This window comes from Brachyistius frenatus, unplaced genomic scaffold (genome assembly GCF_029030835.1).
Source record: "Brachyistius frenatus isolate BFR_SWC_R1_liver_20210118 unplaced genomic scaffold, ASM2903083v1 Contig_91, whole genome shotgun sequence".
Taxonomy (NCBI): Eukaryota; Metazoa; Chordata; class Actinopteri; family Embiotocidae; genus Brachyistius; species Brachyistius frenatus.
The window spans coordinates 560,881-577,500 of record NW_027210690.1 but is presented as its reverse complement, the minus strand read 5'-3'; positions in this window follow the sequence as shown (position 1 = coordinate 577,500).

Genomic DNA, 16,620 nt, shown 5'->3' with positions numbered 1-16,620 from the left:
AGGCAACATCTGTGACAGCCTGCCGGACCGGAGGCTCACCACCGAGGGTGTGTGTGTGTGTGTGTGTGTGTGTGTGTGTGTGTGTGTGTGTGTGTGTGTGTGTGTGTGTGTGTGTGTGTGTGTGTGTGATGAACTTATGTGACTTACGTGAACATCTGTGTGTGTGTGTGTGTGTGATGAACTTATGTGACTTACGTGAACATCTGGTTACGTGAATGTGGAAAAAAATTCATCATAAAAACAACCCTGTAAAATCATGAAAATTTTAATAACATATCTTAATATTAAAAAAAATAAATAAATAAAATAAAATGCATATTTAATCGTTTCTGAACACCTTGTGTGTAAATTTATGAACACGTATTTGTGTTTTCCAGATTTCCGGTCAGAAAGCAGCACAAGTAGAAACTGAAAGAGAAGAAGAAAATAGAAGGTGTAGTAGCGGTATGTGACCACCAGCTGGCAGCAGACCATCTTCCTGCTGATGTGACCACCAGGTCCAGTAACACGAAGCACACGCGTCACCTGCAGAGCGTCATTAACAACAACAGACGCAGCTCAAAGATCACCAACATCAAACACAACTTCGTTTTATTATTCAGCCAGACGAAGCAGGATTTAATGAATTCATGAAAGTTTTTTTTTTAATTATTATGATTCCATTTTAACATGAATAATAATAATGATAATAAACAAAAGTAAGATGATTAAGACAACGTCATTAAGTGCCAAGCGGAAAAAAACGATGAAAACTTCCATAGCAACAGGGCCAACTAGCAACGGCTGATGAAGATCAAGCGGTGCGATCAAGAGCTCAGGAACAACCAACAGGCAGTAAAGATTGAGGATACTGAACCTCCAGTCATCTGCCTTACGTCATGCACACAAATGTGGGCGGAGCCTAAACGACCAAACCTTTCAAACTCGAGTCATCTGACTGAAACTGCATAAATTGCCTGAGAAATATAATTGAACGTCCATAAAAATTAAAAAAAACAAAAACATAATACTGCACACGGTTGTCATTTTATTTGAAGTTTTAATTAAGTTTATTAACCTTTCAACTTTTCCCTGAAGAGGTTCAACACGCTGGAATCTCTTCACATCTCCGTCTCGGTTTGAAGAAAGAAACAACGTTGAATTAATTAATGATCCATATCGGCAAAACAAACGGATGTAATCTGTCCAACTGAATGAAATGCTGAAATATAAAACCTGAATATTTGATGTGGTCTCTCTTTGCCCCCCCCCCAGCTCCTCCCCCCACCCCCCTCCCGACCCAGTCACGAAGCTCGTTAACTCCTTCGTTAATTAACGCGTTTTAATTGCCGCGGTGACACATTGCGTCGTCACACACCTCAAAGGCACACTCGCCCTTCGAGACGATTCGTTTTCGAGGGGAAACATTAATGTCTTCCGTTAAAGATGCCGCACGGTGCAGGTTTTTTTTTCACCCAAAAAGGTCGCCATCTTGGCTGCGTTAGAGGAAAAGGGGGCGGGGCCAATTTTCCAATTAAAAGCGTCAGAAAGTTGTTTCCTTTTCACTGCTGCTGCCGGACAGAAGAATCCGTGTGTTTTTATTGTTATTGTTAAACAGAGGACGATGATTTCTGGGTGAAACTACATAAAAAGCCGGCGGATGTGTTGGCGGGTGATGCGTTCAATTGCTACGGTTATTTCCGGTAAGCGCAGAACAGCTCGGTGAAATGTGGGTAATAACCATTCCTGAATTCAAAATACATAACTTTTAGATTTTAAGTAGTTTATGTACCTAAAAAAACGAAAAAAAAAAAAAGAAGTCAGAAACCATTCATGTCTTTAGCCGTGAGGTCAAAAGCACAAATGTATTTTGACATTTTGTCGTCTTCTTCTAAGTCGAGTTAAACACAACGACACACACACACACACACACACACACACACACACACACACACACACACACACACACACACACACACACACACACACACACACACACACACACACACACACACACACACACACCTTACCATCTTCTCAGAGGACATTACATTGACTCACGTTCATTTCCTGAAGACTATAACCACCACTTTCGTAACACTAACCTCAAACCGAGTCATGAAACTCAGTGATTTACATTACGATGTGACTGTATAAGATTTATGTCCCCACAAAGGGAGTAAAACAAGAACACACTCTCTATCTCGTCCTCCTGCAGATTTCGATATTGAACAGCCAGCTCAGACCTTTTTTTTTTTTTTTTTTTCTTTTAATCTCACCGTCAGATCAGATTAAAATAAGTTTATTGTCCTTTTTTCTCGTCAAGGTCCTTAAAGTCCTGACGTCGGTGAGACTGTTGGATATTTAAAGCAGCAGTTATCAGCTGCATAATGACAGTATGGGAAAAGTTGAATGGGAGTCTAAGGAGGCTTTTTTTTGGGAGCCGACCTCTAGTGGCACTCGGTGGTGTTGCAGCTTTAAGACACTTGGATGCCAGCTTGTGTTTTCTCCGTTTTCGAAAAACCAGATCGGATTCTTCCTCGGTGCCGGCCGAACTGCATTGTGGGTCCAAAACCGTATTACCGACGAGGCCCCGCTTGTTCCACTGTAACGGGTGAAGTACGGCGCCGCAGCTCTCGGTCCTAATGAGACCTAACGGCATCTGACAGCACAGTTGAGTTGTCATCGCACCCGCGGAGCCCGCGAGTGCAGCGCCGGTCTGGGCCCGTTGTACCCCACCCCGACCCCCACCTCCTCCCCCACCTCCACACACCCCCGCCCCCGGTCTCTCTTCATTACAGCTCCACCTGAGTCCGGCTCCGTCCGCTCCATTGGATTTCTGTCTATTCCACTCTGGTCACCCTCCCGCGGTTCGTCCCCCCCCCCCCCACCACCACCACCTCCCACCCCCTCCACAAGCTTCCAGGCCTCCCTGAGTTAAAAAAGAAAAAAAAGAAAAGGTGTGACAGCTGGTCAGTAATTACACACACGGCCCTGGTAATGTGATTTATGAGGTCAGGCTCAGGCAGGTAGTCAGAAAAGCAGAGCAGGAAAAAGAAAACGATTGTCTTCCTTCCTTCTCAGCCTGGAACAGCTTGTTGAATCTGGCGCCCTCTAGTGGAGGGAGCTTTGAAGTGTACCTTCTGGGTCATATTTGTATAGCAGCTTTCAATGCTTCACATCAGTGACGTAAAAAAAAAGAAAAAAAAAAAAGAAGAAGCAAAGAACCAAACAAGCATTTAAACAGATCAAAAAAGACTCGTGAGAAATTATAGGTTGAATAGAATGAAGGATTTAAAAATGCAGCAATAAAACTATGTTTTAAGAATGAATAAAGATCAGAAAAGAGAAAACACACCATAATTACAATTTAACGTCAGGGTGATGAACATCACTAGGAAGCCAGATTCTGCTGAGCCGACATAAAAAGCTTGACAGGCCAGATGAAACGAAGCCTGATCTGAGTGAGGGAAGATGAGTCCTTCATGATGAAGACTAAAAAAAAAAAAAAAAAGATCAAAAAGACGGCCCACCGCTAAGATGTAGGATTTTTTCTTTCATGCGAGCATCTCACCTGAAATCAATAATAAATGCTAATAAAATCAGCTCAAAGACAGACCACCTTCTTTTATGTTACTTATGTTATGAGGGACAAAAACAAAAGGACCAAAGGAGACCTGATTTCACCAAATGGGATCAAATGGGATTTAACAGACGTATAACAACATACTATAAAATACTGTATTAAATTCTGTTCTAATTCTATATTCCTATTGAGGAGGCGGAGGGATGTTTTCTCGTGATGAGCAGGGTGTGTTGTCATGGTGATTTCAGCACGTCCCAAATGTCCAGTTGACCAATCAGATCTCAGGGTCGGAACTACTTAAGTTTCCAACGAAAGAGATGCTGAAAGGGTCCACGTTTCCGTGACAACGAAACCATAAAAAGTGGTTAGCGTGGAAGAACTTGAGCCCATAAGAACTTGGTGCTTCTCTGACCTCTGCTGCCCCCCTCCCCCCCTTTGCGCCTCCTCTCCCCCCCTCCCGCCCTCCACCTGTCCATCACCATAAACTCAACTTCCCTGTAATTAGAAGCGTGTCGTTCGCGGTACATTTACGGTACATGTGAAGGCGTGTGTGTGTGTGTGTGTGTGTGTGTGTGTGTGTGTGTGTGTGTGTGTGTGTGTGTGTGTGTGTGTGTGTGTGTGTGTGTGTGTGTGTGTGTGTGTGTGTGTGTAGTAAATGTTGTGTAGGTCACTCAATGCAATCTTTCATTTTGTGTCTTTGCCACGCGGCTGCATGCGGTCCACCTGGAGGCCGGTGAGGAAGCTGATGGGGAGCGTGAACTCCACCCAGGCTGCCCTCCTCCGCTCAGCGGGGGGGGGGGGGGGGGGTTGATAACTGGGCTGCCCACTTTAAAATGGGCCAACAAGGGAGGTCTTCATTACACTATATCTCACTGTGTTACCTCACTATCGCATCCGCAGCTGCTTGATAGGTTGTCACGCATTTATTGATTATTTATACATTAAAAAAAAAAAAAAAAGTTAAATTGAGTTTCCTCAGCGGTCAGGTTTTAAGGCCGAGGTCGGCGACAGAGAGGCAATCAAAGAATAACAAACACGTCCAAATCAAAAGGGGGAGAGCAGAGGCAAGACAGGGGAGACGTTAAAGACAAGACAAACGAGGAGGACAAGGCTGCGGCGCCGTGGCTGGAAAAACACAATGAACAATTTAGGAAAGAAGCTACACACACACACACACACACACACACACACACACACACACACACACACACACACACACACACACACACACACACACACACACACACACACACACACACACACACACACACACACACACACACACACTTTCCTCAGACTCAGGCTGTTATCTTGAGTTATATTCATATATTCAACATTATAATATATCGTCTTAACAATTAAAAGACAAATAAACGTCCACGACCTCTGACGTTTCGGTAACAACGTCACAACTCGGGAACTTTGAGGCTTTCTAGAAAGAGTTCGACATCGTGAACACCACAAGAAGGCGCCGTTCATAAATACGACCGTTTGAACGCAGAGACAGACAATAAAAACAAAAACAAAATTCAGTAACAAAGTCACTCGCAAACACATTAATCACAAAAACACACTCTTCAGGATTATCATGAAGTGTTTATATCAGGTTGGTTCCCATCTTCTCTTTTTTTAAATCCAAGGCAAAATGAGCACACTTTAATGAGTGAACAAAAATCATACATTTTTTAAAATAAAGTGCTCTCAGTAATTATGAGTCTCTGTGGAAAACATTTGACCTCCAGAATGAGTTTCCAGCCGTTAGAATATATTTTGTGAAGTACTTTGGTATCAAATCTATTAATCATTAATTCCTGTGGTATAAAAGCATGAAAGGTTAATGATAAATGATGTTAGAAAAATTAAAATATTACGTGTCCTCTTGTTAGCCTTAGAAAACCTATTGCTGATGGCCTGTTCATTATGTACATATGTGAGCAACATATAATTATGGTTTGCTCACTTGAATTTTATTGAGTTCCCCCCTATTATTATTCCTTTAACTTCAGGTCAGCTCAGCTTTACACCACATTTGGTTCCATTTATGTGTCTGAGGACACAATGTTAAGATGCAAAGTAAAAAAAGGTTTTAAAAAAACAGCTAATTTATTTTTCAGGTCACATCGATATCATCAGAAGATTTGTGTCTATTTCATTGAAATCCAGCAGGCAGTGAGTCACACAGACAAAGTGTGCGTCTGTATTCGAGCTGTCAATCAATACAAATACAAGCAATTTCTGCTTATGGTACATCTGCCCGCCAGAGCACAAACGCAACAGCTTGTGCATCTCAATGCATGAAGAAAATGATTTATTTTTTCTCGGGTTCTGTAAGTATCACAGGAAAAAATAAAAAATAAAAGAAATGGGATGAGGAAGAAGAAGTCGGTTGGATTAATTTACTCTCAAGAGCACTTTCTTCTTTCAGGATCTTAATTAATTAATTATCACCTTCGCGGAATCTCTGACAGGAAGTGATGCTCGATGTTGTTGCGTAAAAGCTTTTTGGAGACGACCTCTAGTGGCACTCGGTGGAATTGCAGCCGAAGGCGTCGGCCTCATTTTTCAGACCCAAAAGCTACGTCCACTTTTACATACAGTCAAAGGGTCAAACAAATCAAAAAATAACATATTGTCTCTGTCTGGTGGCAAAACAGTTACAGGAACACGAGGGGTGAGAGGCAGAATAAATTAATATATCTGCAACGGCCTGGTGATCAAACTAAACCATTCATTCTTTGGTTCTCATCCTCTTAAGACCTCTTAACCGCTCGCTCGACTATTCTAGTGTCTTTCGAGAGAACAAATTTCCGATATACTTTCCAGGTTTTTGACTACTCTTTCCTCTCTTTTGGAAGTCAATCAATGTACCCTGATAATTGTCCAAAAGAAGCAGTCTGTGAAGGAGCAAATTACTCCATTATTCACCCACTCTCGCACTCCGTGGCCCGTGACAGAAGAGCAAGTACACCACGCTTTCATTTTTAGCGGGATACAGGAGTCGAACGCGCGAATCGTCCACCGTCCCAGATGGTCAAATATCACTGCAGCGTTCAGTTTTCAGATGAGAACGATCAGAAAGAGCAGATATAAGTCAGTGATATCTTTATGAAACGAAAACCTCCGCACGCCGAGGTTCACTGTGTTACCGCGGCAACAGACTCCGTCAGAGGCTGCATGGACGAAAGCACCGTCCACGCGTCGTTAGCTTTTATCAGGACGAGGTCAGACATTTGGCTCGGGTCACTTATATTAAAAAAAAAAAAAAATCACAATCTCGGTGATATAATAATTCACGCGGTAATCCGGGCGACACCAAGTCGCTTCTCTTGTAAAATTATACGACGTGTGTGATCAGCACCAGGTGTCTGATTTTTCGGAAACCCTTTGTTGCCTTTAAAAGCTCACTTTTTGCCCGGCGAGGCGGGAGGTCGTCCTGCTCTGGTTCTGTCAGCTGTTTCGTCCTGTTAAAGGGGAGTTTTTCCTCCCTTCTGTCGAGTTTGGAGCAGGAAGTGACCATATTTGGACGAGCTGGATCTGACTCCATCTGATTGGAAACCCGAGAACGCTACGTCCCGCCCACCGGTAGCAGAAACCTGACTGCACCACAGGCCTGTCAATCAAACAAGACACGCGACATTCAGATTCATTTTTTTTCTTTTCAGAAAGGCTTTAAAGAGTCTGAAGAAATCCGTCCTACCGGAGTGTTTTTCCACCCACACACTATAATTGAAACGATACCTGGAACATTAGCGTGTTGGAGATCTCACTTTGTCCTTCGACATCTTTTCTGACTTCCTATTTCTGGAGTGACAGTCCTTTCATTTGACCGCGCTCCTCCTCCCGTTCGGTGCTCGATGTATGATCTCCGTCTGCCGCTCATCAGGCAGCCGCCTCACCGTGATGGCCCTGTCATCCCGTCGTCATGTGTCACTGCGTATTGTGTTTGAGTGCCATATAAGTCACATGTCTCTGTTTCCACTGTCACTTGCAACGGGCAAGTGAAGTCTTGCTGTGACTGCCGCTTGTCGAGTCCTGAGAGGAGCTCGGCGGCGGAGATATCTGAAATAAGAGACAAGCCTTCGCTCTTCATAGTCGGCATTTTCAGACGGGGAGAAAATAGTGGAAGTGGCCAGAAAATTGAACTTCTGTGAAGAACTGGAAGCCGTAACCTGACTGCACCATGGGCCTGTCAATCAAACAGACATGCCCTAATAAGGAGTGACTTTAGCTAACGACACCGAGATAACTGCTGGAGACATTTTATTGACTGAGACTGAGAAGTTGAATGGGAGTCTATGGATCCGACCTCTAGTGGCCCTCAGTGGTATTGCAGCCTCATTTTTCAGACCCTAAAGCTCCGTCTTTTTATACAGTCTGTGCTTGGGAACCTTTGAAGGGAACTTGATCTCAGTTTGGGAACAACTGGTTTATAGAATATAGAGAAACATCAAGGTTTTGACCACGCGTGTTATTTCCTCTACCTGCAGCATTACAACCAGGTGAGGACCGACAACGCCATCAAAACCAGAAGCAATGAAAAATAAAGTACGTGAGAGCGGATTTGAAGTTTACAGAGCTTTCATCATTATAAAGGTTACTTTCAAAGTCAAACTTCACATCTCATTAATGATGGAGAAGTAAAACGCTGCAAGGAAAAGCCCAGACAAGGTCACAACAAAGAGAAGATAACAAATAGAAGCTTTAAACAGGTGATGAGGACTTTCAGAGCATATGTGTCTTAATCTATCAGTTGTTCCCTTTTTTCTGTCTGTCACTCTCTTTTCTTTTCCCTCCGTCTCACTTCGTCTCAGCCTATCTGTCTATCAGCCATTTCTCACAATCAAAAATATCTCCTCTCACTTCCCTCCAACTCTCCGGGTCTATCTTGGTCTCTTTATTTCTGCTATTCCCTTTCCTCTCGTCGATCTCTGTCAATCTATCTCACCGAGTCTCTCTCTCTCTGTCTGTCTCTATCTTGGCCTGATTTTCTACCGGAGATGGAACAGCATGTTTTCTTTGAGTTTTCATTTCGGCGCTACGACACCAAACCGAGAAAGAAAACACAATACACACATATATACAGTGGGTACGGAAAGTATTCAGACCCCTTTACATTTTTCACTCTTTGTTTCATTGCAGCCATTTGCTAAAATCAAAAAAGTTCATTTTATTTCTCATTAATGTACACTCAGCACCCCATCTTGACAGAAAAAACAGAAATGTAGAAATTTGTGCAAATTTATTAAAAAAGAAAAACTGAAATATCACATGGTCATAAGTATTCAGACCCTTTGCTGTGACACTCATATTTAACTCACATGCTGTCCATTTCTTCTGATCCTCCTTGAGATGGTTCTACTCCTTCATTGGAGTCCAGCTGTGTTTAATTAAACTGATTGGACTTGATTAGGAAAGGCACACACCTGTCTATATAAGACCTTACAGCTCACAGTGCATGTCAGAGCAAATGAGAATCATGAGGTCGAAGGAACTGTCCAAGGAGCTCAGAGACAGAATTGTGGCAAGGCACAGATCTGGCCAAGGTTACAAAATAATTTCTGCAGCACTCAAGGTTCCTAAGAGCACAGTGGCCTCCATAATCCTTAAATGGAAGAAGTTTGGGACGACCAGAACTCTTCCTAGACCTGGCCGTCCAGCCAAACTGAGCAATCGTGGGAGAAGAGCCTTGGTGAGAGAGGTAAAGAAGAACCCAAAGATCACTGTGGCTGAGCTCCAGAGATGCAGTAGGGAGATGGGAGAAAGTTCCACAAAGTCAACTATCACTGCAGCCCTCCACCAGTCGGGGCTTTATGGCCGAGTGGCCCGACGGAAGCCTCTCCTCAGTGCAAGACATATGAAAGCCCGCATAGAGTTTGCCAAAAAACACACATGAAGGACTCCCAGACTATGAGAAATAAGATTCTCTGGTCTGATGAGACCAAGATTGAACTTTTTGGCGTTAATTCTAAGCGGTATGTGTGGAGAAAACCACCCAATTGAGCATCTCTGGAGAGACCTGAAAATGTCTGTCCACCAACGTTCACCATCCAACCTGACGGAACTGGAGAGGATCTGCAAGGAAGAATGGCAGAGGATCCCCAAATCCAGGTGTGAAAAGCTTGTTGCATCATTCCCAAGAAGACTCATGGCTGTACGAGCTCAAAAGGGTGCTTCTACTCAATACTGAGCAAAGGGTCTGAATACTTATGACCATGTGATATTTCAGTTTTTCTTTTTTAATAAATTTGCACAAATTTCTACATTTCTGGTTTTTTCTGTCAAGATGGGGTGCTGAGTGTACATTAATGAGAAATAAAATGAACTTTTTTGATTTTAGCAAATGGCTGCAATGAAACAAAGAGTGAAACATTTAAAGGGGTCTGAATACTTTCCGTACCCACTGTATATATATATATACATATATCTTTGCCAGGAATACAGCCTCAAAAAGCAGTCATACTCTAACAGAAAAAAAGTGCAGGACAGTCGCTGTCATCTGTTTTTAGCGGCACGTGTTGTCGGCGAGTATGTGACCAAACTGACAATCAGATTTAACACTAAATATAGTCGCTGTGAGAAGTTTGAGGTGTTAGTCGTACAAATATATTGTTTTAGAGGCGGCACTGCATGGATAATGTATATTAGATTGGATAATAGTAGATTTCTCAAAACTCCGGCATGTTTCATGATCACATTTACCATATTTTATGATCACGAAACAATAAAGTAAGCTTATTTTTCCTGAATGAATTTCCTGCCTTCTGCCTTCAGAGCTGTTACTTATAAACCTTTGTGGGAAGAGTGAGGAAAAAATGTCGCGTAAAACTGAGAGGATTGAAGTGAACTTCCTCTGAACTGTGTCTCTGTGTTGAAACCTGATTAAAATGATAGAATATTAATAATATAGCACATCACACTGGTGACGGTAAATATTTGTTTTTCTCTCTCGCTTCCTTCTGATGATAATGAAGTCGCAAATATGTTGACAATGAATATGTTTACTGAACAAACTATCAGCTTCTATTATCAATTCATAAAGCTGGTTGAACTTTGTATGGTTAGGCGCTCCCGGCGCTTGATTACGGTCGGGCAACGATCATGAGCTGCTTCGGTCATTCATTAGAAAAGAAGATTCAAAAAGACCTGTTTTTGGGGGCGTGTCTGTTTGATTGACAGGCCTGTGGTGCAGTCAGGTTACAGCTATCGGTGGGCGGGACGTAGTATCGTCAGGTTTCCAATCAGATCGGTCAGATCCACTGCTGGCTCCTCCCCCAGCTCGTCCAAATATGGTCACTTCCTGCTGCAAACTGCTCTGAACTAGCAAAGATGGTGACGGACAGAATCCGAACCCGAGGCTTCGCAACGGCCGTTCAACAAACTAACGGGTGACTTCACTTTAGACTGCTTCTCATAAATGTCCTGCGTCATTCATTCAACGTAATCCAGCCAGCAATGATGTTGTACCAAACTCTTATTGGTGAAACAATTAGGTTGTGTAGAAAATAATTTACAAGTCATGTGGGTTCATTTTGGAGTTACTTTGTCGGAGAGTTACAGCAGCATTATAGATACAGGAAAGCAATAAAACAACAATGAAAAATATTAAGATGAGTCTTTTGGAGAACGTCCTCCTCTGTCCCTGCAGCAGGTGGAGAGGGCGGTCAGGATTGTCCAATATGGATAATAGTTTCCTCAGCGTCAGGGCGTGAGCATGAACTCAATGAAAAGAGCATTTCGTAACCCTAACCCTTACAGAGCAGCTCTCCTTACAAAATAACTAAAATCTCTCTAAATCTATTCAACTTGAAGAATAAAAAACTGAAAAACGCCCTTAAAGTGGAAATTTCTATGACCTATTACAACCCAGAGAAGAGAGGCCTGTTAATTAACAATAGCCTATCCATTCAATATGAGAACTTTACACATCACGATTTAATATTGAGACACAGTCACCTGTGGATCTGCAGGGTGAAACCACACTTTGTTAATGACAAGAAAAATGAAGTGTGGAGGAAGAAACAGAGTTATGGTTTTTAATAAAACTGTTACGATTCGCCTCTCAGGTTTGAACTTCTCACTTTGGAATCGCTGTGATTATATTATAGAATTAAGCAGAATAGGGAAGTGGAAAAGAGAAAGGAGACAACTGGGATCCAAGTAAATTGATAATTTTTTAATATAAACTGCTGCAAAGGTGAAACACGGGCCTGCAGTAGCAGTAATAACAATTTCACTATACTTTGATTTAGTGTCACTTCGGTTATTAACGCCGACCACCCTCGGTTTGAATTGGACGTTTGGCTGTAAAGCTTTTAAAATGTTTGACCTTCAGAGGAACTTTTCCTTGAAGGTTTCCAAAGTTTCTTTTAGTCTCCTGCATACATTTAAAACACCGAACTCAGTCCCAATAATGTAAAAACTCGTATGTAACGCTCACCTCGTCCGTGTTATATATCGTAAACGATCCTTGATGGTGCCGATGTGACGGCCATCACAGCGGCATCAAACCTTCCCCAAAACACCTCGAAGTAGATTTTGGCCTCTTTTCTTCTGGCCTGTCAGAACAAACGACTGCATCTGCCCCGACATCCATTTCCCAGCAAGTAGAGCGCGGCGAGGGGATAGAAAAAGGGGCTTTTTGGAGGTTTTAGACACATCCAATTGGTCCTATTTGTCAATCTGAACTGGCTTGTGTCCTTTGAGTGGAAAATACGACCGCTGTATTTTACTATCGTGATGGGAGACACACAACATTTGAAAGAGTTCAATGTTTAGAGGAATTTTAGAGTACTTTTTTTTTTTTTTATGAAACCATAATTATAGTTATTAGCTTGTAGATTATATGGTTTTACTGAATGTTTTCATTCCCTGAGAGAAAACTAATAAAGCGGTTGAAAAACTCAACATTACAGCCGTGGTGAAGGCTGGGGATGTACTGCATGGACTTGCTAGCTTGGTCTACTTCTGTACACATTCATTCCACGTTGTGAAAAAAAACCTTCAACAGCATTTTTGAACTCTTCGGGATCAATGTTGTGCGCCACAGAGGCCTTGAGCTGGAGCGGTAATCATCAATAATTTCTGCGGTTTTAGCACTGAGCAAAACACAAATACACAAAAGAAAAAAAATAATACTTTGGCTTCAAATAAAGTAACAGAAGATGAGTGTATTGATCTCTCGGGGAAATGGGGTAATTACAAGAGCATCGATTGGAGGTTGGTGAGCTGTTAGTGTAGAAAGTATAAACATATTATACAACAAGAAACTCCTACCCAGAGATCTGATTGATCAACTGAACATTTGGAACAAATCACCATGACAACTCACCCTGCCCATCACTAGAAATATCACTCCGCCTCCTCAACGTGAATATGTAATTCAAATTTAATTTGATATAATATGCAATATAATGTCATTTCTACTTGTTATAGGTCTATTAAATTACCCATTTGGCGATATCGGGTCTTTTTTGTCGCCGTAACACCACGGATAGTCACGCACTTAAAATCCTAGCGGTGGCTAGCTGGCCCGGTTTGGTTTTTATCACACGACACGGTGCTAAAATGGTAAAAATACGTGACTCCATGGATTTATTTTTTTCATCCGATATCTTTGTTCCAACCAGACTGAGCTAGCTGAGCAGTTTAATGTTTCTATGTGCTGCATTTATTCAGTTCACGAAGAGACAAGGGATCCTCTCTGTTGCTAGGGGGGTTGCTAAGGGTTGACTTCCCGGAGTAGTAAACATAAGGGTGTACTGACGCGACTGATTGTTTTCCAGTTCTTAGTCATACCTCGTGTTGCCATGGAAACGGATATCGCACGAACTAAAAAGTTTTATATTCTGAGAGCGAATTGACGCACAATATGAAAACATTTTGATTACATATTTTATTTAGTTGTTAACTTGTTGTATCATCGCAGTATGGCACACGAGGGTTGTGCTTCAGTGACGCTAACGGCTTCCTGCTCTTACACTTTGTTAATCGAGGTCAGACATTTTTCATGTAAACATTATGAAAGGTGCGTTGTTTGCCCTCCGGCAAAGATAAAAGTCACTCTAAAAACTTGTATATATCAAAAATCGCTTTGTTTTACACTGGAATATCAGTCATATTCTATCGATTTGAAGCGGATTAAATACACAAACACGAAACATAACCACGACGACGTGTTAAGATACAGTTCAGACTGTGCAGAAGATGCTCCAATAAATCAGCAGATATCACAACAGCTCACGTTCCTGAGAGAAGTGATGAGGATGTGAAGCCTCTCGGTGGTTCTGTGCTCCCGAACTCGGTTAACTTTAACAATACGAGACAGTAATTGGAGTCTAAATTAAACGGGCCGTCAGTGCGGATCACCCAGATGTCACACCGAGCCGCGGCGTGACGACTTCGGCCTTCGGGAGGTTCTCAGAACATTTTCGAGACTGCGAGAAAAAAAAAGAAAAAAAAAAGGTTGGGTTCACGTTGGGTCAATAATTATTCTTTCTGTTCTCATAAAAATTGAACTAATGAGCTTCCACAAGTGGGTGAAATTTGAATTGCAGAGATGAGAAGGAAAAGACAGAGGGGAACAATTCAAATGCATTTTTCATTAGAGACTCTGCAAACTGTCTTCTGCCTCAAAGTAGGGAAATAAGGAAAAATGAGAAATGGGTCGATTTATTTTTTTTCATCAATTTATTTAATCAATCTGGAGACACACTGGAATATTTCGATAAAGATTTCCTTCACATTTAGCAGTCGAGGCAATTAGAAAATCCAGATTGTTGGCTTGTTTTAAAGTTCCGCGATTAACTCGCAGATATTTGAGCCGAACTCGTAAGTGGTCACGAGTAACTCCTAAAGGTTTTTGTAGTGTGCAGCATCTTATTATTTCTTCCCGTGTCTCCGTGTTTGTTATTTGTGATGTGTAAAGCTTAGATGTGACATATTTTAGCTGTAATCACTTGAACAACATTAGTGTGTCTCCGCTGAAGACCCTCGCTGACAGATTGCACGTTTGTTATTTTGGTGTCAGAACAGATGTCACATTTAATTTGGGGTTTTCTGCCTCAAACTCTGTGTGGAGATTACAGACGGCTGATAAATCTTCTGGTGATACTACGTTTTAAAATGCACTTTGGTTAATCTGCATGCAAACATCTTTCTCTCCTCAGACTGATTTGGGTCAAATTAAAGTTAAAAAATGACTAGATTATGTCTTGTTTTCCTTGATTTTACTGATGCAGGAGGGGGCAGTAATGCACCAAAAAGCTGTTTGCCAACTGCCATTAAATGACAAAAGGAGAAGAATAAATAGATGTTTCTATCAGGCAAAAAAACAAAATAGACTGTGTATAAAAGTAGCTTCCGGGTCTGAAAAAATTAGGTCGATGTAAAAAGTGCCACAAACTGCAATACCACCAAGTGCCACTAGAGGTCGGCTCCAAAAGGCCTCCGGCTCCATAGACTCCCATTCAACTTCTCTCATCAAATCCAAAGTGAATAAAATGTGTCCATCAGTTATCTCGGTGTTGTTAGCTAAAGTCACTCCTTCTTATTAGTTTTCTGGAGGTCCATCTGAAAATAATCCCTCATTCATTAGAAAAGAAGATTCAAGAAGACCTGTTTTTGGGGGCGTGTCTGTTTGATTGACAGGCCTGTGGTGCAGTCAGGTTACAGCTATCGGTGGGCGGGACGTAGTATCGTCAGGTTTCCAATCAGATCGGTCAGATCCACCAGCTCGCTCGTCCAAATATGGTCAAACAAAAAGCCACTGAGGCCCGTGAGATGAGCTATCACGGTCGACGAGGTGGAATATCGAATAGTGTACAGAAAGTTGAACCTCCAGTCAATCAGGCCGCCGGATGATTTCACTGATTACCGCTCGAGAGAAAACACAAACCAATCAGAGGAATCAGCGGCTTGTGTGTGTGTGTGTGTGTGTGTGTGTGTGTGTGTGCGTGCGTGCGTGCGTGCGTGCGTGCGTGCGTGCGTGTGTGTGTGTGTGATTAGAGGGTAAAGCTGCAGAAACTGCGCTCGCTGATTTCATGTCAGTTAGACAGATGTCTCCATTAGGTGTGTGATGTGAGGTGTTTTCCATAAAAGCGGTTAAGAACTTGGAGCGGTTTGTCCTGAGGCGTCTGCAGCGCAGCGGCGTCCTCCGAGTCATCGCGCTCATCCTCCTGTTGCCTACGTTGCCCCTGGATACGGGAGCGATCTCCTTCCTTCTCCCACCGTCGGGCCCCGCCTTGTATTCCAGGCACGCACCCAGGAGTGTGTGTGTGTGTGTGTGTGTGTGTGTGTGTGTGTGTGTGTGTGTGTGTGTGTGTGTGTGTGGCAGTCAAGGGTGTGCACACACAAACACCAAGAAAGGAGAGTCACTCACACACACACACACACACACACACACACACACACACACACACACACACACACACACACACACACACACACACACACACACACACACACACACACACACACACAGTCAGGGCTGTCAGATTGTTGCATCAGAACGACACCGCCCCTCCTGCGACTGAAAACCACAGAAGTTAACTATATTCAGATGAATGCAGTGTGTGTGTGTGTGTGTGTGTGTGTGTGTGTGTGTGTGTGTGTGTGTGTGTGTGTGTGTGTGCATATCATCATACCAGAACTACTGTCGAGCACCTGTAACTGCTGAAAGCCCAGAACATGAATACTTAATGTAACACAACATCAGTGCTGGTTTTCCAGAGTGGAAATCACAAACCGCGGCGCGCCGAGTGCACACGGGAGGACGCACACTCACACCGATCAGCCATAACCGTAAAACCACCAACAGATGAAGCAGAAAGAATAACAATAAAACAGCCCGGCGATAAATGCTCACCTCGCGAGGATCGTTACGTTCGGCTGTTATTCAATCTCTAATCAGAGTTGTGGATTTTTCCTTGCGGTTGTTTTGGAGACTGTCGGTGCCGTTGAGCTGCACTGGTTTCATATTTTGTCCTTATTAATATTATTATTAGCAACGCCACACAGTGAGATGGGTTTCTAGACCATATCAGCTTAAAACTAAGAGG